This window comes from Rattus norvegicus, chromosome 13, assembly GCF_021556685.1.
Source record: "Rattus norvegicus strain SHRSP/BbbUtx chromosome 13, alternate assembly SHRSP_T2T, whole genome shotgun sequence".
NCBI lineage: Eukaryota > Metazoa > Chordata > Mammalia > Rodentia > Muridae > Rattus > Rattus norvegicus.
The window spans coordinates 68,963,874-68,988,643 of record NC_141546.1 but is presented as its reverse complement, the minus strand read 5'-3'; the positions used below and the strand labels follow the sequence as shown (position 1 = coordinate 68,988,643).

Sequence of the window (24,770 nt, the reverse complement as noted above, 5' to 3'; positions counted from 1 at the left end):
CTAACCCTCTGCAACTTTAAATCCCAAATACAATCTTCCTTCAATAAGTTTCCTTGATTATGGTGTCTTATCACAACAACAGACAAGTAACTAAGACCGAATGTGTCTAAAAAAAAACTCTATGGTTGTCAGGAGAAAGCACACAAAAGCGATGCTTTAATTGTCTAAGCTGTCTAGTGCTTTAAAAGGTGAACTAGGCCTTGTTAATCATTGCTGACTTTTCTGTTTTTAGTCTTGCTTCAATTTAAATGTCTATTTCACTGCTTCTGTGGCATCATGAGGAAATGTCATAAACTCTAGGGGAGCCAAATAAGGGAACCAAGAGGGATCTTACAGTGTCAGCTAGTCTAGAAAGTCCCTTTGTGTGTTGAGTGTCTCTTGAGACACCTTGGGATTTTAGATGGGCTACACAAACATTGTTTTCTCTTTGAGGTATGAGAAAGGAGGGAGGCAGCACCCAAGCCGTTCTGCTGCATGTGAGAAGCTGAAGAGTGGGTTGGTCAGATGTTTTGGGAGGTTAGGACTGTGATCTAGGACAGACTGGAGCCCTTTCTGGGTGTGGCTTGAGTTAGTTCTTAGTTTTTGAAGTTCAAGGTCATAATATTAAGGGAATGCTTGGTGCCTTGATACTTAAGTTGGATGATTCCAAAACCTTCAAACGACTTCAGGCTGTAATTACCTAAAATCAACATTTCATAGCATGGGTTACCAAGAGTGCCATAGCTTGATGGTAGCCAATTCAGGGGTTACCAGCTCCATTTCCCTCTCCCCTCAGCACACTGCCGGAACACGCCCCTCTATCTGTGGATATCTGAGTTGTCCCCACCTCAGGGGCGCTTGCTCTTCCCCTGCATGGAATGCTCTTCCATCAATCTTGCTGCTTCTGCCCACTCAGATGATGTCTCCAGCATCTTAATGAAGTCTTCTTTGCAACCTTGTCTCACCAAACTACTCTACCAACCTATATGTCTCCTCTTCTTAAAATGTGCTCTTGTGGATCTCTCTCTCTACCTCAAGGATATAAGCGAGGACCTAGTGTGAACTCATGCCTAGGGCAAGGCCCAAAATAGAAGCAATATGTCCATAATAGTGAGAACTAAATAAATCTCTGTTACAATTTTTACTATCTTAGATGGCTAATATATACATGCATTATTGGTTATTAATTGCTGACATTGGTTGTCAGTTTTGTCCAGGTGTCCATCTGGCTAGGATTCATGGCAGTCACTCTTCAGCAACATAATAGGACAGAAAAAGATCGAGTAGGACTGCAGACTGGCAAGAGGTTTGTTTATGGATAGGTAGGGTGGGGACACTGCCAGAGTGGGGATGCAGAAATCAGAAGGGGCTTCTAGAAAAAAGCGGGCATTTGCCTTCAGGATAACTGATCCTACACAAAAGCCTTGGCAGAGACAGCAAAGAGGAGCTAACAACAGAAGGGAAGGTCATTTGTCCAACTTAAAAGTGGCATTTTTTTTTCAATAGCATCACTTACATAGTACACAAGTGCCTAGCAGACCTTCTGAATCCCAGTCGTTATGTACCAATTGCTAAAAGGAAGCTCAGAGGAGCCATGTGAGCAATTACTAGTCATAAGCTGGAAACAAACTCTGACGAAATGGATTTCCACATCTTTTAGAAATTATTCATGAGGTGAATCTACAGAAAAGAAAATGGGAAGGGGGGAAGGGAGGAGGGGGGAAGGGAGAGGGAGAGAGAACAAAGGAACGAGGGTAGATGGCAAAGAAAATGAATGCCTTGAAGAATCCAGTAAGAGTTATGCCAATGCTCTTGGGAATGATTAACAATAGTGACAGTCCTACTCCACATGGAGAAGTGAATAAATATCAAACCGTCCCACAGTATGAAAGTGGGAAGCACTTAGCTTACAGCATCTCCAGCAGACAGTCTCCAAAGGAAGGCTTGAGTTCCTTAGTCTTTGAGTATTTCTGAACTTCATGGTTCTTTGTGGAAGGGGCCACACCCTTCCTATCTGCCTGTTCTTTAGGCCTGTGACAAAGACTTACGTAAGGCACATGCAGAGAAATAACAGGATCTCTGGGAAACAGCTCTTAAAGGCTTATTTTTAAAAAAAAAAACTGCATTGCTAAATTTAGGGAAGTGACTCAGAAGACACCCCCACTCCAACACATGCACACCTCCCTAGCTAATGCTCCACACACGTTTAACTGTTTTTCTTGGCATTTAAAAAAATTTTTTTTCCAGTTTCAGCACAGGGTTTTGCATCTGCCTGTAAAGGTTCTTGCTGTAGGAATCATTTGCCCTTTTTTAAAAAAAAAATGAAATGATGGCTTAAACTAAAATGAATAAAATATAAAGCAGGGCATAACAACTCCTCACGTGGCTCTGGAATTTGGGAACTGCATTGCTCATGAGGGGAAAATGTTTTCTCTGAGGGCCTTCGGAGTCTCTGCATAATTCTTAGCAGTCACAGGTTATCAATCTTCCAAATGTCACACCGAAAACAAGCGCTTGACATCAGAGTCCTGCTATTGGCTTATTCGTTTGTTTGTTTCAGTGCCATGTGGATGCAGGGGGCCGTGTGGATGCAGGGGGCTGGGTGGATGCAGGGGGCTGTGTGGCAGCTGCAGGCAGGAGTGCCCAGCAAAGTTGGTAGACCCCAATCTAGAAGAGCCAGTAGGTCAAATGTCAATGAGCACGCCATTTCTTCTCAACACTTTCATTTCAAGTATGTAAAGACTTGAGAGGTCTGGAGTGAATCAGTCCATCCCAGAGTTATGTGCAGAGGTCTATTGAGGTAACCCAACACAACCTGGTCTCCTCTGTTCGCTCGAAGGCTCAGAGGCATTTTTAAACCCAGATGTGAAGGAAAGTGAGATTATGGAAGTTCCAGAAAAATGGGTACATCTCCAAATGATGGTAAGTGAGGTGATCCTGAGTCAGGGAGGCATAATCTTTCATACGTAAATCCTAACCTTCAGTGTCTGTATGGATTATGTAAACAAGGGGGTATGAGTAGGCACAGCGTATAAACCTAGGCCATGGGAGGGGGAACAAGAGGCACTGAGGAAGGTGGTAAGACAAAGGGACCAGTGATATGAGAACAGAAAGGGGGTCCTACGGGTGGGAAGAGTACAGCAGGGATAATGGCTAGAAGGAGGAAGAAGGATAAATATCTAACATTGCTTTCTTTGGAAAATGCCACAAGGAAGGCTAATGTTTTGCATTTTAAATAAAAAATAAAATTCTAAAGGACTATGTTTTTTGTAATTAAAAACAATAATAACCACAGGGTGTTGGTGATTGCATTGTTCTCCCAACTGTATTGCTCCTGAGGCAGGCTTGCGTCTGTCTCCCTGTCCTGATAACCTTTGAACCTGTATGCCCCTGGATCCTGAGGCTTTCTGAACTCATGTTTGAGAACGAGCCCCTGAACTAGATGTCTGTGTGAACAGCCGTGTGAGCTGCTAGCAAACTGCAGATTCGGCTCAGCTCCGCCACAAGAGAGCTTACATCTTGCAGGTGCTGTGAAGAAGAATAAGAACCCTGCCTTCCAGCTCTTCCCAATCATGGTCCATTTGATCTCTGTGATGAGGAACCAGGTGGTCCTGTGAGCCCATAAATGCAGAGGGGAAGCTCCAAAGATTGGTGATTGCTTCTGGTTCACCGCCCCACCAAGAGATCATCTGCTGTCCTCGGTTGTTGACTTAGAAATACCACGTATCGAAAATGTGCGACTAGATGATGAAATATTGAAAGGAAACTGTCATTTGTTTTTGCAACAAATCCCCTACATACTGAACCGAGGGAGCTCTATTCTGGTTCTGGGGAGGACTATAATGAAGAGGGCTATTATGGGATAAGACAATGGTTGTCAAGGATCCTGCAAATAAGTGTCAGGAGCTTCTGCCTGTGACTGGCAAGTCTGAAGTCGTTTCGGAGGGCGGGAGGGAAGCATTGCATCGAGAACAGGAAGACTCTTGTTTGATGCCAGAGCAGCTTGAAATCTGGTCCGGAATATTTTATCAAAAAAAAAAAAAAAGCTTCTCTGATTTGGGATTCTCTCTTCTGAGCAAGACAGTTGCAATCTGCTTCAAGCTTTACAGCTAATGGTACCACCCACCAAGACTCCTTTTGGACCTATGACTAGGGACATTTGTTACAGTTTTCAAATGACCCCTAATTGTGCCATGGGCACATCATCTCAAGCTACCAGAGACCTGATCTGGAGGCAGGAGCAGCAGAGGGGAAGAACTGGCAGAAATGACGAGGTTTCAGGAGGTGACAAGTAGATCACCCACGACATGCTGAAGGCCTTTGAAGAAACGACCCACTCTATTGAGGAAGACTCTGCTTCCCTGCTCTTCTCCCCAGACATTTGACTGGAAGAACAGCAAATGAAGATCCAAAACATTAAAAGGGAGATGTGGGACCGGAGCAGGGAGAAGGCAATAGACGAGCAACAGGACCAAAGGATGCTGAAGTGGAGCACATGTAGACTGAGACAATTTCAAAGTAGAAAGGCACTCAGTTTCAAGTCTAGGGAAATGAAATGCCCACTCTCCCAGCCCCCATATGTATAGCAGCAGGCAAGAGAGAACATTGTTCCCTAAAAAGAGAGTGGGATGTTAGGAAGAGAAGTGGAGGAGAGACAAGCTATTACATGACTACATTTTCCTACAGGAGCTGACCACTTGAAAGCGGGCACTGCAGGCAGCCAGGCCGCACCCTCCTGGGAGGGACTTCTGAATTCCCAATGGCTGTTTTCATCTGACTTTTGGAAAGCGTAAGTAAGGTGGGCTGCCTCAACCACTGAACCTTTGGCAGTCTGGAATCTGGGGATAAAATAGGAGGAGAGCCATGAGGTAGGACCAGTTTCTTTCCTTGGGGACCACTGGATATTGGGGTCTCCTAGGGATTTGGGCCCCAGGGTGCCAGGAAGCCCTGAAGATATTGGGTCTTAATTCCTTTTGAACCGCATCTCCTCTATATTTCTCTCTCACATGGCCCTTTCTTGTTTAGTTGGGCAATCAACACCGCCCCCATCTTCTTTGTCCTTCCCCTGTGGTCACTTTCTCATTGTCACAATGGGACTGTAGTCCAGGGCGTGAGCAGTTGTTGTCTTTTGAGAGTACTTTACCTTTTTGTCTTGCTCGGTAATCAACCATGAAGGCTTCTGACCTCAGACACACCAATTTTAAGTTTCCTTCCTTCCTTCCTTCTTTCCTTCCTTCCTTCCTTCCTTCCTTTTTTCCTTCCTTCCTTTCTGTTCATTTGCATGGCTGAGTTCTGAGTTCTCCCACATTCCGGATCCTGGTTCCCTTTGGTACTGTTTCCACTTCCCTACAGAAGACTTGGCGTTTCCCCACCTTTCTTCAGCCCTTTCTTACTCTTGCCCTTCCTTCTACAACTCCTACCTTAATAGATGGCTTTTCTTTTCTACACACAGGCAATATAAAACTAAACCAAACAGCTGGGTCTCGTTGCATGAACAGCACTTTTAATCACCACAGAACTTAAAAGAACTTTTATCTCCAAAGAAAGGTTGAACCTTGCATAAGAGAGTAAGGACAAGTTGCTTGACAAGTCACAATTTAAAAGGGGGGGGGCATTTTCAAGAATAACAAATAAGAAGAAGGAGTAAACAAAGGGAAAAAATGTAAGAAGAGAAAAATGGAGGACTCAGAAAACTGACCAGAGTAGACAGGCATAGGGAAAACCTAAATAGTTATTAAGAAAAAGAGTGAATTGTATTCAATGGGATACCACTGTGTGGCTAGGGTAATGTCCCTTTTCACTCCTTATCAAATGCATTTATAAAATCCACAACGAAAACTTTGTGAGCATCCCATTTTGTAGAATTTGAAGGAAGAGCAATTCTCTATCTATCTGGCTCAATTAAATAGAGATATCAAAATTCCCACAAGATCAGAGAGGCCCTCTTAAATGACACAATCCATAGCAATCATGATCGAGACCTACAGAAATCTGTGACAATGAAAACCGTGAGCTGGGAGTTTGGCTCAGTGGTTACGAGCCCTTTCTGCTCTTAACCATTGTGTGGCTAGTTCTATGTCCTCTTGTCACAAGCTACAGTCATTTTGGAAGAGGGAAACTCAGAAAATTCCCCCATCAAACTGACCTGTGGACAAGCCTGTAGTACATTTTCTTGATTGGTGATTGATGTGGGAGAGCCCAGCTCATTGAGTGCAGTGCCACTCCTGTACTAGGCACTATACAGTTGAGCAAACCACAAAGAGCAAGCTTGTAAACATCATTCCATGGCCTTTGTTTCAGTTCCGACTTCCAGGTTCCAGCCTTGAATTCCTGTCCTGACTTCCTGGATTATTAGCTATAAGATGAGATCAACTGTTTTCTCCCCAAGCTGCTTTTGATCATGGTGTTTTATCTCGGCAGTAGAAACACTGAGACACCAAGCCTGGTTTGTAGAACCCACATCAGGTGGCTCACAACCACCTGTAACTGCAGCCCCACAAGATTCAACACCTCTGGGTTCTACAGGCATCTGTGCCCAATTGCACAGACTCATACACTTAATTAAAAAATAAATCCTTAAAATAACAAAGTATAAACCTTGGAAACCTAGAAATATGGGGAAATCATCATGGCTTGTAAAGTGTTGAAATTAAGGGAGGCACTATTGTCTCATTTTGAAGAAATTAAAGAACACCAGCAAATGAATATTTCACACACACACAGAGAGAGAGAGAGAGAGAGAGAGAAAGAGAGAGAGAGAGAGAACAGAGAGAGAGAACTTCAAATACAAATTTCGTTGCCCTCACTCCACATACCTGTCTCATTTCAGTCTCATCTGAAGAGAAGGTAGTCCAGTTTAGCAATAAAAAAGACAGAGTAGGATCTCATACAGAGACAGCTTTGTAATCGGAATCTTAACTCTGACCTCACTAACCCTGTGGCTTGAAGCAAGTTGTGCAACTTCCCCGAGGCATGGCCAACTCTCTTCTCTGAGAAACAGAATAAGTAAGATTCTACAAAGGTATTTAGGTTTAACCAGCTTGAGGTACATGGTAGCAACTGGTAACTGTACAGTTCCTCCCTAGAAGGGGTCCAGAGTGAGTGCTGCACAGGTGGTATGAGCAGGTTCTCTCAAAGCAGGTCCTGGGATCAGCCTCCACATCCCAAATGCTCACAGAGCAACACTGTAAGACTTTCTCTCATTCACGTCTGCCTTGAGTTCTGGAATCACCTTTACTAGGGTCCCAAACCTTGTGTCATACAAGATTGCAGGACTAACTCCATTCTCTCACCTTCTCATGCCCAGATGGCTTTATGTAACCTCAAGCCTAACCCCTTCTCCTCCACCTCCAGTAGGACAGACAGTTCCCAAGCAGAAATTCCCACTGCACATACACATTTTGTTTCATCCCATTTATTTATCTAACCTCCCATTGTTTGCTGCTCTGGCCTACAAACGTATGATAATTGAAAGTGGCCAAGAACTCTCACAAACCCATACCGTCTTGTCTTGCTTCACTTTATATTAACCTTCCCATCCTCAGGAGGACCCAGAAGGCTGCCAGCATCCATGCTGCATTTCCTTGTAGCTCATCCCCACCCCCACTACTAGAGTATGTCACACCTTTCCCTTTCTCTTCACACATCCAGCACCTCTGCCCCCATTCTCACTCTCAGCAGACGACCTCGCTTCTTACTTTCTTTGGCAAAATTGGAGCAATCAGAAGAGAACTTCCACAAACTCCCACAACCTCATCTACCCACCTCCAACCATCTGTATCCATATACTCTGCCTTCCTCCGGTTACTAAAGATGAACGGTATGCTCCTCTCTATAGCGGATCCTTTCCCTCCCTTGTGCAATTAAGAATACCTAGCAGGGATAAGTTGAGGGGGGTGTATGTGTCCACACACACACACATATAACTGTTTGCATATGTGTGTATAAGAGAAAGTGTGTCTATGTCTTAGTCGGTGTTCTGTTGCTGTGAAGAGACACCCTGACCAAGGCAACTTTTATAAAGGAAAGCATTTAATTGGGGCTGGCTTACATTTCAGAGGTTTAGCCCATTATCCTTATGGTGGAGAGCATGGCAGCACAGGATAGCTGAGATCCACATCTGCATCTGCAGGTAGCAGAAAGGGAGAGACAGTGAGCCTAGCTTGGACTTTTGAAACCTTGAAGTCCACCTCCCCCCCAGTGACAATGACTCCAAGAAGGCCACACCTCCTTATCCTTTCGAATAGTGCCACGCCCTAAGCATTCGAATATAAGAGTGCATAAACCACCACACAGAAGGACTGGAGAGATGACCCAGCAGCTAAGAACACTGGATGATCTTCCAGAGGACCTGAGCTCAACTCCCAGAGCCCACATGGTGGCTCACAGTCGTCTGTACTGTAGTCCCAAGGGATCCAATGCCTTTTTCTGACTTCCACAGGCAGCAGGTGCTCATGTGGTGTGTAGACATGTATGCAGGCAAAACACCCATGCTAAATAATAAATAAATAAATAAATAAATAAATAAATAAATAAATAATAAATAAGCAAGCAAGCAGATAAACAAACCTCCAGCTATTCTAATGTGAATGCTGTGTAAATTTTATAATCCAATTTTTGGGGAATTTTTGTTCATTTGTTGTTTTGTTTTGTTTCGTTTTTGAGACAGACTCTCACTATACAGTGCTGGCTGTCCTGGAACTCCCTATATAAACCAGGATAGCCGTAAATACAGAGATCTGCCTGTCTTGACCTCCCAAATGCCGGGATTAAAGTGTTAATCTGAATATTTTTAATCTTGGATTGTTTCCTCAGGAGAGATTCTCCAAGAATATGATGATATAGAAAAGTTTCTTTCCATGATTGTGGAGTAAAGGGAGAAGAGAATGAACAGCCTTTGGAACTTTAATCGAACTGAGGTTCAGTAAGAAAATGGACAAGGTTCAGGAATGAACTCGAGTACTAGCGCTCAATGATTCCAAACGATACTTCCCTGCCCATCCCTTGTAAGCAAGTTCTCGTGCTTATAGGTGTGCTCAGAGAAGGAACCCAAGAGCCGAGCAGTAAAGGGTGAAATATTCATTTCTGTTCATGCTATTTGTACAAATTCACAGAAAATAATTCTCAAGGGGGATTTTAACAACGTGAGTCTTCTGAACAAGTCTTTGTGAGATTGAGGAACTGGACTTCTTTACTATTCCAAGAATTGCACAAACAAGCACATAGTTCCATGAAACCCTTGATAACCTCTTGGGAGAAGGGGACTGGGTGGAAGGTCAAGTGAACCGTGTGCGCTGGCCCCTTTGTTAATGTGTTTGCCCAGACGTCTGTTAGATGTGGTAGTGCCTGTCCTGTGATGATTTTATTTTGATGTTTCCATTATGAAAGCAACCTATACTGTTAAATAACATGATCCACCATTTATTGTTTTTAAAACATTTCTTCCCTGTCCTCAAATGTAGCAAATTTCCAATGAATAAATAAAAGTATATATATATATATATATGTATATATATACAAGATACATGTAGATGGAAGTCATTGATAAGAATAAAATTTAGTGATTTTGAAAATTCTCATTTATACCAAGTCCTGCACAACATGGAGGCATAGTAGCTGCTTTGGGGAAAGGGGGGAAGGCAAAGTCCAAACATCTTCAGAAGATGTGTTAATTAGCTGGTGACTTCCTGGAAAGGCTTAGCATTCCAAGGGGGCTGCCATGTACTGATAATGGGAGCCTGGGCCAAAACCCCTGTAAGAACTACTTAGGTCCCTTCAGACACCTGTCCAAAATGACCCAGGCAAATGACCAACCCCTGCAAAAGAACCAAAGTTGATCCTTCGGTGCAAATGACTAAGAAGGATTCCAGATGTTGGCACCGTGGGTGCTACAGACAGAATCCAGTGAAAACTGTGAGTTTCAACAATGAGCTCATTCTACACCTTGCTCCCAGAACAGTCAGATAGGTGTGTCGTATCTTCTTCAGGGGAGTTACTACAGTAGCATTGTTCTGTCTGGAAAGTTAAGTAAAGGATTTTTATATACTAAAGTATGTGGTTTGCTCAAAGAACAGTTGGGCTCCACACATAATACAGTAAGATCAATGACAATCTATAAGAGCCATTCATTCCCTTACTTAAAAATTTTGTTCTGTTTTATTTGGGAACAGGATCTGTCACTAAGTTTAGGCTGTCTTCAAACTTCCTACATAGCCGAAGCTGCTCTCGAGCCCCTTCCAATGCCCCTGCCTCTACTTTTTGAGAACTGAAACCATAGGCATGTACCACTGTATGTGGCTTATGCAGTACTGGGATCAAACCCAGAGCTTTTGATGCTAGAAAGCACTCTACCGTAGAACTGGGCTACAGACTTAGCCCTGTGCTGAAATCTCAGTGCTGTATTTCAAAATTAAGTAGTCAGGAAATCACAAAACAGTTCAAAGGAGAAGCTAATATTAAAAGGAAAAGCAATTTGTTGGGGAGGGGGAATGAATTAAAATCAAAGATTGCCAAGGGAAGAACCATTCTGTATTTGAAGAGGAGAAAAATACACCACTCAGGAACCAAGATAGAGAAGCATGAGAAAAGCAGAAGGAGCGTTATTTAAAATATAATGAACTCTGGGCTAATGACTTAGACGTAGGGTCCCTTCAGTTTACAGCAGCAGCATCTTTGAACATGGCTCAAAAGGACACAGGCAGTAAGAGCGATGGGCTTGGGCACAGTTTTTAGTGACACCTGTAGAACAATAATTCTCAACCTGTGAGTCACAATCCCATACAGGGGTCAAATGACCCAGGGGTCACCAAAGACCATCAGAAAAAAGATATTTACGTTATGATTCATAACAGTAGCAAATTCACAGTTATGAAGTGGCAACAAATTTGTGGTTGGGGGATCACCGTGACTTGAATAAGGAACTGTATTAAAGGGTCTCGGCATCAGGAAGGTTAAAGGTTACTTCTCCTCACTGACTGCTGGGGCCGAGAAAGGTAGAGAAATGTGAGGTGTTAGTCTCCGTTGAAGCTGTTATGTCCACCACAGGGCTATCAGAGAGGCAGAGACTGTTCTCAGAAATGACAAAGTTCATATGGAAAATCAAATCTGTAAGGAGATCTGCTTTCTTAAAGATGGAGAAAGGCTTATTATCCATCCAGCAATCAGGAATCCTGTCAAAAACAAACAAAAAGAGCATGGGAGAATTTCCTATAACGTTATAGTAGAAACCATCCACAAATGGAATCGAAACAAGTTTCCAAGTTAAGGCGCCCACTGAGTCAAGCAGTCATTTTATTATGGAATAAAACACTGGCTAAGAATCAGGTCACATAATAATGCCTAACAATCTATACTTAAAAACCAGTGCCAGGATTGGCCTGCCACAGACCTAGTGGAAAGAGGCCATGTGATTGGCAGAACCATTGTCGCTACTGCTTATTGTCCAGTGATGTCACATGTCACCAATTAACATGCAGTGATCAGATGTGGACTGGACAGCCTTTACAGCTATTATGCTTCCTAGCTACAAATAGTCCGTGGAAACAGACAGACATTTGACGTCACCCTTCTACTATTATAGCGAGACACAATAGTATGACATGCATACACACAGTATCTTCTATATATGTGTTTTATACATGTATATGTATGTGTCATATCGTATATGTTCTAAGCATACTATTGTGAATATCTTAATTTTTGACTTAAATTTAACTTTTTTTTACTTTATCTTAAATTGTGACTTAATTTTAATTTGAAATTTTAGGTCATTTCCTGAGGAGGGTGAGTATCTTTAGAATATAGAGAAGGAAGAAACCTTTCCATATATAACCCTCTGGAGGTTTTACAGGGCTTGACTTGTACAGCCATTCGGCCATCTCCTGAGACAGCAAGGCACACCTGCACATTCATGCTCAACCATGCTCTCACTGGGGTTGAGTAGCTCCCAGTCAATCGGGTTGTTACTGGGGGAATTATTCTGCTAACCTAACAGTAATATACTTTCCTGTATATATTTACTTGTAACAATCTCACTTTAATGAACAGTCTTTTATATGAAACGCCCCTAATACAGTATACTTTATGATTTTCTTATTACTTTCAGGGATTTCTCCACATTAATCTTTTGTCTGTCACTTACTTGACTCTTACCTTGCTTTTTAATATAACCCTGTCTCTTCAAAGTCCTGTAATTAAATCACTTATTTCTTTCATGATTAATTCTAAGCATACATTTCCAGTTTTTTTAAACTATGATTAAAATTTTCATATACAAAGTGTCAGAAAAAAATCAGTCCAGGTTTAAAGAATGCCTTCTCTGTCTCAGGAAATGGAGGAACAAGATGAACCAGAGATCTCACAGGCAGCCTCTAACAGTACCATCTGGACCAGGGGCTCCCAACAGACCCTTACCCCACCTCTGATACACTCACACTGAGCAGAATGGTGTTTTTACCATTGATCCCTCATACTTCACAAACCTGTTGGTGACGATACACTTCATCCTGAACTATGTCTACCATTTCTTTCATAGCAATGCCATACTGTTCTAGTTGTCATAGCTTATGTTTTAATATTTGTGAATAGATATTTCTCCCTGGTTCTCATGGCTAGTGTCCCCATACTTCTTAATAAAATCAGCTTTTCCAAGTCCTTTTTAAGATACTGAAGTGTTGTTGGGACTGACTTCATGCCAAGTGGAGGTCCTAACATGGATATCTCAATGTGGAATTTGGTGGCGTTCTGCATTTACATTGGTGAAGTTTGTGGTATGTACTTGGATGTTGCATTAGTAAAACCTTGGCTGTTTTAGGTTCTTACCACTGTCTTGATTGTGCTGTATATAACAAGATCGATGATGAAAGACTAAAAGGCCATAAAACCAACTAATAAGCAGAATAAATAAAGGCATGGGCGTTACCCTTGTCATGGCTGTCTTTTATAAACCAACCAGCTGTCTACACCCTTTCTCTATCTTTACAGTGTTAGACTGGTTTGCTACAATGACTTGGCCTCGTTTTTATCGCCTGCTGTTGGTTTTAGTATTCACAAATGAATGTATTTTATAGGGCACAGTAGTGGCAGTGTCGGCCAGTAATATCTTGAGATCCAGAGGATCCTGTCATAGGTCAGTCATCTTCCTGGGATCGCTTCCAATGGCAGTGATCTTTAATTGGATTCCTCATGAGCCAGGATGGAAATGAAGGTGCTTATAAATAACTTAAAACAGTATTCTCACAGTAGTAAGAGTCTTACACAAGTTAAAACCTCAAACCGGAGGGTGTGCATAGCTGAAAACTAGTTTTGCTTCGTTCCACAAGGAATCAGAAGATACACCACAAAATAAGCCACCTTGAGCAGAGAGGCAGTCTTTTGTTCTGCTGCCGGCTGGGGTTTGCCCTTGAAGATAAGGCCGTTCCCTCTTGAGCCAGTAGCTTCTTTGGGCTGAGTGCTGGGTTCTGGTGGAGAGGCAGCTGTGGGTGCTGTCAGGCAGCACAAACAGCAGGCAGAAGCCAGGCCATGCTAACTTGTAATGAAGCGCCAGGTGGCCCAGGTGATGCCTTTTTATGCCCTCATTTAATGAGTTTGGATTACTTGCTAAGCTCCTTTATATTGACTGCTTTAAAACTCACAACAACTCAGTGAGAGGAGTGCAATGCTCACCTCCCTTTAAAGGGCCAGGGAAGCTAATAGTTTGAGTTCTTCACAGTTGCAGAGTGAGGGCCCAGGTTTTTCAGGTATAGTGAGCCAATATATCTGTAAAAACACGAACAGCTGTATTTACACTTTTGTAAAGTAGCACGGAGAATCTATTTCTATTCATACCCTTGGAGGCTAACGACAAGGACTTGAAATTAGCCAATCAGAGTCCATCTTGGATTTTAAGTGCTTTATAATAGTAATACCTCTCAAATGCACTTAATGTGAGTCTTAATCCTTCTCGTTTTTATTTCATATTTTGTAGAGAGGGGAAATGCGGGGAGCGAATCGGTTGAATTGTTGAAAATATTCTATTTAAGCACTACGTTGCCTGGCTCCTTAGATAATCAGTGCTGAAAATTGCTAAGAACATATCCATTAAATTGCAGAAAGTCCAGAAAACCTGTCTTAATAGAACAATAATAAACTTTCTGGCTATGTGTTTAGCACTTTGCACACATTAGTGAAGCAAGTACTAGGTTTGTATCCCATAAAGTAGTTAGAGAGGCCAAGAGGCCAGGAGCCCTGGTAAGCTGCTTTAAGTCACAGACTGAGAAGGGTTGGACCTGGAAGCTGAACCCAGACTCCCACGTAAAATCAAGGGTGTGGCTGGGCAGGAAGGCGGGAATGCATATTTCACAGCATTAGTCGTTCAGATCTCCAGCACTGATACAGATTTCAGTATGGGTAAAGAGAAATCTCAACCTTCCTAATTCTCTCCGCCAAATCCAAAGGCTGTGGAAGAAATGGAAAATTTCAAAAAGATAATTCATAACGTGCATCACCGAGCAGCAGAATATTCCTGAGACAAGAAGGAAGAACCATTAATTACAGCTTTCTAAAATTTTAAAAAGATATTTTTCTAGAGGCACAGCCCTGAGCTCACACAGACCTGAGTGCCTCTGACTTCATAGCTTGGACAAGATCATCAGATCATACTCTCTGGCCTAGGAAAGACAAAGTTCTGTAGCTAAGATTTTTATTGCTATGGGAACCATGCTAGCCCTTCATCCTGGATGATGGCCGCTCATAATGCCACTGGGTTTTTCCTTGCATTCTCTACCAACCCAGTGCTTCCCGTCACCAAGAAATAAAACTATTTTTAGAATCCTTCCAATGCTCTGGTTTGGGGGGGAGGGGGAACCGTTCTTTAAAAGAAGGCAACGGGTTGGGGATTTAGCTCAGTGGTAGAGTGCTTGCCTAGGAAGCACAAGGCCCTGGGTTCGGTCCCCAGCTCCGAAAAAAAAAAAAGAATAAAAAAAAGAAGGCAGAACTGAGGACTGACTAGATGGCTCAGGAGTTAAGAGTACTTGCTGATCTTGCAGAGGACCCAGGTTTGGTTTTCAAAACCCATGTCAAGGTACACAACTGTGTAGAATTCCAATTCTAGAGATCTGGCGCCCTCTCCTGGCCGCTGTGGGTTCCTGCATGCAAACGATAACAAAAACTCAAGCAAGAACACACACTTGTAAATAAGTAGTTGGTAAAAGCTCACTTTTACTGACTTGGGATAAACTACTTAGCCATTTTAGGTATCAACTTCCTAACCCACCACTTTGGATTTTGTGACAGGGAAAAATCATTTTTACAATTCATAGTTTTGGAAATACAAAGAACTGGGGAAAGGAATGTCACTGCCCAAAACCCTTCCCGACTTTCTGCAGTCTCTGAGATGAAGAACAGTCCCTAACCCTCCAAACCTTCCACGGGTGCCCCAGTTTCTCTCTACAGCCACCTTTCCCTCCATCCTGGAGCAGGTGATGTGACTGCAGACCCCTCCTGAACTTGACCTGCACAGCCTCACCTTTATGCTTTCTGTATGGAACTTTTATGCTTACAGAAGCCTCTCTAACATTTGCACAATTTTTTATCTCTATAGTTTTACACACTCTCAAAAGTATGTAAATCTTATGCAAATAAAATTTGGAGGAAAATTATAGGTACTTAAGCTTGCAACCAACCATCGGACTGAGCACGGAGACCCCAATGCAGGAGTTAGGGGAAGGACTGAAGGAGCTAAACCAGTTTGCAACCCCACTGGAAGAACAGCAATATCAACCAACCAGACCCCTCAGAGCTGCCAGGGACTAAACCACCAACCAAAGAATGCACATGGAGCGACCCCTGGCTCCAGCCACATATGTAGCAGAGGATGGATGGCATTATCAGGCATCAATGGGAGGAGCCCTTGGTCTTGTGGAGGCTGGATGACCCAGGATAGGGGAATGCTAGGGTGCTGAGGCAGTAGTGGGTGAATGGGGGGAGGGAGTACGCTCATAGAAGAAGGAGGAAGGGGAGAGGGGATAGGGGACATTTGGAGGGAAAACTGGAAAGGAGGATAAGATTTGAAATGTAAATAAGTAAAATAACCAATAATAAAAAAGAAATCCATTCTTCAATGCACCTTTGTGGATAGAATACCAATTTAAGAATGTTTCCTGGGCTGGAGAGATGGCTCAGTGGTTAAGAGCACTGACTGCTCTTCCAAAGGTCCTGAGTTCAAATCCCAGCAACCACATGGTGGCTCACAACCATCTGTAAAGGGCATGTCTGAAGTCAGTGACAGTGTACTCACATACATGAAATAAATAAATAAATCTTAAAAAAAAAAAAGAATGTTTCCTAATGTTATCAAATCAGCCCGCGGTTCGAAAAACAATTAATCTACTGTGTAACTAAATTGAAACTTTGTTTAAAATCGAATAAACAAACAGCACTTAACTCTCTAAACAAAACTATTATTCTCTGCTTAGAAGCTATCTTTGACACTCCGCCCAATGTTTATTCCCGTCCCAAAGCCACCCCTTATGCTCTATACAACAGAGATCAGCTCTGGCCGTTTTAGTTTTGGGTAACTTGAGTCATGCATTATGTAGCCCTTTGTGAATGGTTCTCTTGCTCGCCATCATGCTTGCGAGATTCATTCATACTGTGTGTGCTTTGTTCTTGGCCGTTGTGGTTTTCTTTTAGCTTATAAATACCAAAAATTCATTGTCATGATTTAGAAGCTAGAGAGTCCAAAATCAAGGCGTGATCGGATTCAGCACTTGACAGTGGCTAATTTTCTGCTTCAAAGATGCACTGCTAGCTGTGCATGATGGGAAGAGACAAATTAGCTCCCTTAGATTTCATAGCCACTCTCCGTTTCGTGAGGTCTCTGTCCTTTGAGCAGCTCCTGGAAGCCCTAGCACCCATATTTAATTCTGTCACGTTTGTGATTGGGTTCCCACATACATTCAGCCCACAGCGGCTGGCGAGTATCACTCCTCAGACCTCACAGCAAGCACGCTGCGGAGCGGAAACTGGACCAGGTGACGTGGCTGCGGACTCCATCCTCCCTGTGCTGCAGGATTCCTCACGCAGCCTCTATCCGGTGAGCTGCTTTGGGCGGGATGACTTTGCCTCCACTGCTGCCATCTGAAGTTCTTCCGGTTCGCCGCAGCCATCCTCTGGAGGACTAGGTTTTAAAGATGGGGTGGGAGCATGGTCCTTACAGGTCTAGTCACAGCCTAAAAGCTGTCTCACGGGAAGCGTGTTCATGAGCTAACTCTGAATTTAGTTTAAGTCCAACTGACTTGTTTAGCCTCGCTTTTTCATGTCTCGTTTATATGAGGTCGTAGACTGCAAAGATCCGAGTCAATATGAAGTTTTCTTTTCAGTGCCATTCACCGGTGGCCACTGTGTGACAGCTCTCCACCATGCGAGCACACCTTTTTCGTGTGCATTTTGAGCTCATTTGTTTGTGCAGTCTACCGATGACATTTACAGCTTCTAATTTGAGGCTATGATGAACAATGTGATAGGAACATTTCCACCCACAGATGTGCACATTATTTTCGGTTATACATAGCGGCAGAATTGCTAGATATGGTACACCTGGCATAATTACAGAGCATGCTCTGGCTTTCCCATGGGGTGCTACCTGTTTACACTCCTGGCAGCGGAGTGTAAGAATTTCGATTTTGAGTTCTGAAGCTAGCTGCTGTCTGTATGTCTCAGCCTGCACCACCAGCTCTCCTGAGACACAGCTAACCAACTGCAGATAGGAAGCCTCACAGCTCCCTAGACCTAACAGGTTAATTACTTATAGGGGGCTCTTAGTTATAAGGAATTAAGTGGGTAGGCACTAGAGTTTTCTAGGCCTCTCTCTCATTGGTACAGCATCTCTGGAGTATCCTGTCTGTCATAGTTACATAGTTACTATGGCTGCAATAAACACCATCACCAAAAGCAACTTGGGGAGGAAAGAGATGTTTGGCTTACATACCCTGAGCTGAAGTCCTATGAGGATATCCAAGGCAGAAATTCAAGCAAGGCAAGAACCTGGAAGCAGGAGCCGATGCAGAGGCCATGGAGGAACTGTGTACTGGCTTCCTCAACATGACTTGCTCAGCCTGCTTTTCTTATAGTACCCAGGACCTCCAACCCAGGAGTGGCACCATGGCAGTGGACTGGGCCCTCCCACATCAATTACTAATTAAGAAAACGCGCGGCAGATTTGCCTACAGCCCCATCTTATGGAGCTATTTTCTCAGTTGAGATTTCCTTCTCTTACATGACGCTAGTTTATTTCAAGTCGCCATAAGAGCTGTTAGCACAAAACTCTCAGCTCCCATTTCTCATAAACTCCAAGCGGAACACACCAGTTGCTGAATTCACATGCCACAGATTTTGTTAGGGTCCCTCACTGCCAGACTTTAGACACATCAGCCTTCCTACTCCAGCTCCTTCTGGCCATGTAACCAAATGGCTAAATTAGAATCTGAAGACTGAACCCAGAGTGGGACGTTTTCCTGGGAGGCAAAAGGCAAAATTGGAAGCCAAAAGATTGGATTGGAGGCTTAAACACAACCAAAGGACCTAATGGCCAATTAGCATGTATGCCTCCGGGATTTAAGAACTAAAATTAAGATTGTGGTTATTAAGTTGGGAGTTGGGCACAAATTCACATGTGGAAAGGTCAGAAAAAACGAAGGACGGTGAGTTCCCCCGAGCTCAGGCTGGAACCTGGGCTCACCTTACAAACTGAAGCATGCTAAAAGTGCAGTTTGTCTCTGGTGTCAAGAGACAGTGTCGCTGTATTTAACTTTTTATGTGGCTGCTAGTATCTAAGTTTAGGTCTTAATGCTTGCTCAGTCACTGAGCAACCCGGCCCCCTTTTCTTTAAAAAAAAAAATGGTTTACTTCATTCATATACTCTCATTCCCTTGTGGTATGTGTGTGTGTGTGCGCGCGCATGCGCGCGCGCATGACTGAACCTGAAGCTGATATCTTACTGCTTGGATAGACCGAGTGTCTAGTGAGCCCTGGCGATTCTCCTGTCTCCCTCTCTCACCACTGAGATTACATCTCACCACACTCAGCTTTCACATGTGTGCTAGGGATGCAAACTCAGGCCCTCGTGCTTGTACAACGAGCACCTTACCCACAGAGCCGTCTCAGCATCCTACATGGACACTTGCCATATCCGTCATTTGTTTTCCAATGTGGGACTGCTAATTCCAAAGGTGTTTCATAAACGCAGCGGTAGGTAATAGAAAAAGGCTAAAATAGCATCTCAGGAAGTCACTCCTCCCAAACCTTGCTTCTTAGCTCTCGTGCTGAGCTAGGACAGTGTAGGGAGTGCATCCTGGACAAAAGCATGGGACCAGACTCACCGCTCTGCAATATACAGGGATTTCCTTGCTTTCTGACCCTTCCTCTTGAAGTGAAGGTGGCCATGCCTCCTTGTGAGGATTCAGTATAGTGACGTAGGATAATCAGTAAGTCGCCTGGACCGTGCCATTCTTCCCACTCTTCCTACATCCTCATGAAGGAAAGATGGCAGTATGGTAAAATGGAAAAAAATGACTAAGGAAGTAGTAACCCAGCCAGAGACGTTCCACGGGCATCAGGGCCTTCTCCATACACAGACAGTTCTCGCGCCATTTGCTTTTGTGCTTTCCCTGATCTGACTGTGGTAACTGTGGGAACCAGGGTTTCTCAAACAGTAAGGAAAACGAGAAACCTGGAATTAAAAGGTTATAAACTCAGTGAGGCATTCGTTCCAGTCGACAGTTTTAAATGAGTACAATTAAACTATTGGCAAAATGCTTTTGGGTCAACTGCTCTAACTTCCTGTGCATGGGCACCCACTGCTCGCCCTGCAGCTAAGCATGCGTCACACTCTGCTCAGAATTCCCAAGGGGCATCCTAGATCGCTACTTTCTGTCAAGGAAGTAGGAAAGGAATCTCTTTGGTAATTGTTTGCTCACTGTGCTTCCTTAAGGAGGGTGCTAGAAGGTCACGTGACATGATACAGTCTGGTGCGCCACCCACCACTCTACCAGCCCTGCCTCCAAACAGAAACTAAAGGACTTGACCCGAAAAGTGGTTCTCTACCAGAGTTATTCACGGCTGAAGAAACAGAAACAGTTTCCTCTGACCTCCCTTGTCTCTTTAAAAGTGTGTGTACTTGTGATTTTACTACATCAGAAATAAGCAGTAGAAAGAAGAAACTCCAAGTGTATATAAAACATTAGCGATCCACTTTCAATTTTTCTTTAGTTTTGCGACTAATTTATATAGCATTACAACTAATTGTAACATACTTTGGGTAATCCAAAAAGTTATATCTTTATTTATTCTTTGAGAATTTTATAAATGTATACAATGAATTTTGCTTATATCTACTATCCCAAACCATCCTGGAAGTGGCCAAACGTGTCCTCCTCCCAACTTCATGTCCCTTTTATTAAACTATTAATGAGGTTATTAAACCTCATTCTGGCCACCTGTTCATGAGTTTGGGTCCATCCACTGGAGCACAGGCAACCTACCAGGAGTCATAACCCTGAAGAATAATGACTCTCCTCCCAGCAGCCATCAACTCCTCAGTTAGAGAGGCCTGTGTACCCTTCCGCCATTCCTGCTGAAATCCAAGAACCGAAAACCTTGCACATCTTGGTCCACACTACAGAAAGTGGAAAAGCTGTCGACATTTTTATCCTGACATATTCGACTTCAGCAAAAACAAAAACACGGAAAATAAACAACAACAAAAACCAAAACTGACTAAGTCTTCCACAAGATTTTCTTTTTCCCTCAGTTTCAAATTGCATTGCTCAGATGAGAAGTGTCGTATCATGAAACTTGTAAATAACATACTGGCATTTTCTTTGATGATTGGGTATTTGGCAAGCATTCCTTTTGTTTTTAAATATTGGAGCGATGGTATAGTCGATCGTTGGACAACTCTCCCATTACTCAACAGGCACGCACTGGCAAAGCACATAAGACCATCGAGTTTATTGTCTCCTCACTTCGCAGCAAGCTTGGTAAACCAGCAGTGACTCACACCCATTCGTACATATAGGCTATAAAATCTCTAACTGTATCTGTAACACTTTTCAAAGAGTCTGCTTTTGAAAACTGGGAATAAATTTTAAATACATATAAGACAGAGGAACAAAGCAAGTAAATGTTTGAATTTAGCGATTTTTCACATTTTTCAGTCTCTGGATCTTTGATGCTATTACAGAGGGGGGAATGGATATAAAACAGTGAGAAAATGTTTTGTGGCCAAACCAAAATGATGTTTCACATTTTGTAAAATTCATTATAGTCTTTTCCTCAAAATATCTTAGCAAAATTTCCATAACAAATAACATACTTTATCTCTCTGTCTCTGTCTCTGTCTCTGTCTCTGTCTCTGTCTCTCTCTCTGTGTGTGTGTGTGTGTGTGTGTGTGTGTGTGTGTGTGTGTGTGTGTGTGTATGGCCAGTGTACAGAATGAGACCCTGTTTTCACTTAAAAAAAAAAAGGCTATAGTGGCAAAAACACATTTGCATACTAAAAGTGTCCCAAGTACACTTCAAAGTTTTAACTGGACCAAATTCCAAGCTATTTTATAACTGGCTAATGTAACAGGCTCAGCCTGTTGCTATAAATCATTTAGAAGACAGTTTTGCGTCCTTAATTCTGATTTAAAACAGTTAATTCAATTGCTTTCTTTTTTTAATGACGAGGCAGATTTACTATTTGCTTCTTAGGGATGAGTATGCGCGGTGCTTGGGTGTGGAGTGGGGTGCACACGTATGTGCAGGCTTGCCTGTGCATGCGGGTGCCCATGTGTATGAAAGTCAGAGGATAGCCATGGGTGCCATGCCTCAGAAGCCTTCCGTCCTCTGAGATGGAGTCTTTTTTTTTTTCGATCTAGAACTTCACCAAGTAGGCTAGACCAGCTGACTTCGAGTGTCCAGGGATCAGCCTGCCTTTGCCTGCATCTCATGATCATTGAGTTTACAAGGACATGCCACCATGTGTGGCTTTTACATGGGTTTGGGGATCTGGATTCAGGTCTGTGAGGCAATGCTTTGCTGTTTGAATTATCTCCCCAGCCCCTATATTAGTATCTCAAATAACTATTACATAACAAACAGGGCTGTTTCTTTCTCTTTTTTTTTCAGCAAGTTCCAATTCATTGTCTTTACTGATGGTCTGTACTTCTGTCTTTCCTCTTCTGATCACAGCACTTCTCCTGCATCTTTATTTTACTGTGCATAAATATTATGCCTTCGTTTCAGATTTTAAAATCTATTTATACTTACTGTTTTCTAGAAATAATTTAATTGCGTTATCATATGCCTTCCAGCTTAGTTGCTGATTATAGTTTACATAAACATCGCCTCACACTGCTAGCGTATTCCAATAAATTCAGTCAGTGTTTTAGTAAAACGGCCATCTAACTGAATTAATGAAGGGAGAAATGATCAGATCAGGACCCCCCAAGACCAAGTTCTCAGCGCAAAGGAAATGTATTTACCCCAGAGGGACAGAGGGCAAGGTTAAGACAAAGACAGGAAATATAAGAAGAGAGAAAAGGGGACAGGAACAAGGGAGAGGGGAGGAAGAAGGTCAAGCAAGCTAGGGAAGGTATATTTGCCCCAGAGTGGGACAAAGGTCAGCCTCTGGATAGAGAGGAAATAGATGTGGCACATAGGAAAACGGGAGACCCCGTGTTACGAGGAGATTTTCTATTTTAATTGGGTATATTAATTAGGTGAGACAAAGGGGGCTTTTGATTCCTGGACCTCAATACTTTGATAGCTGGACCTTGGTAGTCATCAAATGAGGGATTGGGCAAATAAGGGAACAGACCTTGGAGGCTAGCTTTAGGGAGCTTGCTACATCCAAGCTGGCCGGAGTTCCTTCAATTAGTAAGTCATCACCAAATGCTCCAGCAATGTGTGATGCTAAAGCCATGTACATTCTGGATACTAGCTATAATGCACAGTCATTGAGAGGATGTGGTGGCTAAATGAAATATGATCCTACCAAGTCAATGAAGCTGTGGCTAGCAGAGGAAACACTGCTACAGCTTTGAAGTTGAAAGTAATCAAATAAAAGTATAGTTTTTCAATCATACTATCTGCACTGCAAGCGCTTATCTACCATGTTAGACTAGAAAGAAGGTAATCTTTGCCGCATCCTCTCTTTTCCCAATCTCCTCTCCTACTTTTTTTTTATTTCTAAGAGCCAAAAGCTGGAAACAAACTCGATGTCCCTCAACTGAAGAATGGATAAAGAAAATGTTCATTTACACAATGGCTGCTACAGAGCCTTTAAAAAAACAAAGACATCATGACTTTTGCAGGCAAATGGATGGAACTGGAGAACATCATCCTGAGTGAGGTAACCCAGACCCAAAAGGACATGCATGGTATGTATTCACTTATAAGTGATATTAGCCATAAAGTATAGGATAACCACGCTATAATTACAGCCCATAGAAACCAAATAACCGAGAGAGCTCAAGAGAGGATGGTTGAATCTCTAGCCTACCCTGGCCTTGGAGAAGAAATCTTCCTGCCCAGGTCTCCCAAGAGCTAGGGTTGCAGGCAAGCGAGCCTTGCCCTGTTTGCTCACTTCTTTTGCCAAAGGAGAAGGAATTGTTTACCCAGCTAGGTTCCGAGTCACTGACTGGAACATAGACCATGGTGGCTGTTCTTCTCGGTGTCCTACAGATGGAGAGGGAATTAGCTGTCTGCAGCCCTAGATCAGTTATCTATCTGTCTGTCTGTCTGTCTTTTTCTTTCTTCCTTTCTCTTTTTCTTTCTTTCTCCTTTCTTTCTTTCTTTTTCCTTTCTTTCTTTTTTCTTTCTCTCTCTTTTCTTTCCTTTTTCTTTCTTTCTCTTTTCTTTCTTTCTTCCTTTCTTCTCTTCTATTCTCTTCTGTTTCTTTTTTTTCCAGTGATAGTTAAGCTAGTTCATTCTCCCCCTCCCCCATATGTGTGTGTGTCTTTCTCTGTGTGTGTCTGTCTGTCTCTCTCTCTGTGTCTGTCTCTGTCTCTCTCTTTGTGCCTCTGTCTCTGTGTGTGTCTGTCTGTCTCTGTCTCTGTGTGTGACTGTGTCTCTGTCTCTCTCTGTGTGTATGTGTCTGTTTCTGTCTACTTCTCTCTCTGCCCCCCCATTCCTATCTAAATGAGTATATTGATTTACAATTTCTCTCTTCAACCCCACATACATTACCTTCATTAGTTTCCATACAGAGAGAAAGCAAGCTGGAACTGAGAGGAGATAGAACCTTCCCCAGGGCTGGAAGATGCTATGCTGGCCGCTAAGGGAGAAAAGTCTTCAACAGTCTTGCATGGCTTTGAACTTGGGAGCTCTAATAGTGACCAGCTAGGTGAAATGTGCCTACTGGTAAGATGGTGGCATAACAACAGTGGGGAAAACCAACTGTTTCGACTGGCTTAAAGCCTGTCCAGAAAAGGAAACTGGCCTAGTACTTTAAACCTGGTTGAGTTTACCTGTCTCGGCAGGTCATAGGTCGTCAGGAGGCGGAGGGACAATCCACTGTTTTGCTAAGTAAATGCGGTGTAGAACTGGTTTCTAAATATTCACACTTATGCCCACAGGCAGTGCTGTTCCCAGCTTTTACCAGAGAGGTTTCATTTTGCATTGTGCAGATTCTTAGCTGCTCAAAAACTGGAAACAAGTAACTGTTGAGTGCTCAGCCTTAAATGGGACATCTCTATCATCCTGAATTAGGCTCAAGGAACATTTGGAAGTGAGGGTGGGAAGAATATAAGGGCTGGAGTACAGAGACTACGG

At 43.0% G+C, this 24,770-nt stretch overlaps 1 long non-coding RNA gene across 2 annotated transcripts in view; it reads right to left on the bottom strand.

The window, feature by feature from the left end:
* The window catches only part of LOC148001695 (uncharacterized), a 94,964-nt gene extending 70,581 nt beyond the window's left edge, over positions 1-24,383 (bottom strand). Inside the window, exons 1-2 of one of the 2 annotated variants that reach the window (XR_015636036.1) lie at positions 24,186-24,383; positions 8,030-8,104 (exon numbers count right to left, since the gene is read on the bottom strand). This is a non-coding gene — a long non-coding RNA (uncharacterized LOC148001695). Of the gene's footprint in view, positions 1-6,794; positions 6,902-8,029; positions 8,105-24,185 lie in introns of those variants that run through there. The other variant, XR_015636035.1, reaches the window with a different exon arrangement.
* Between the last annotated feature and the right edge of the window lie 387 nt (positions 24,384-24,770).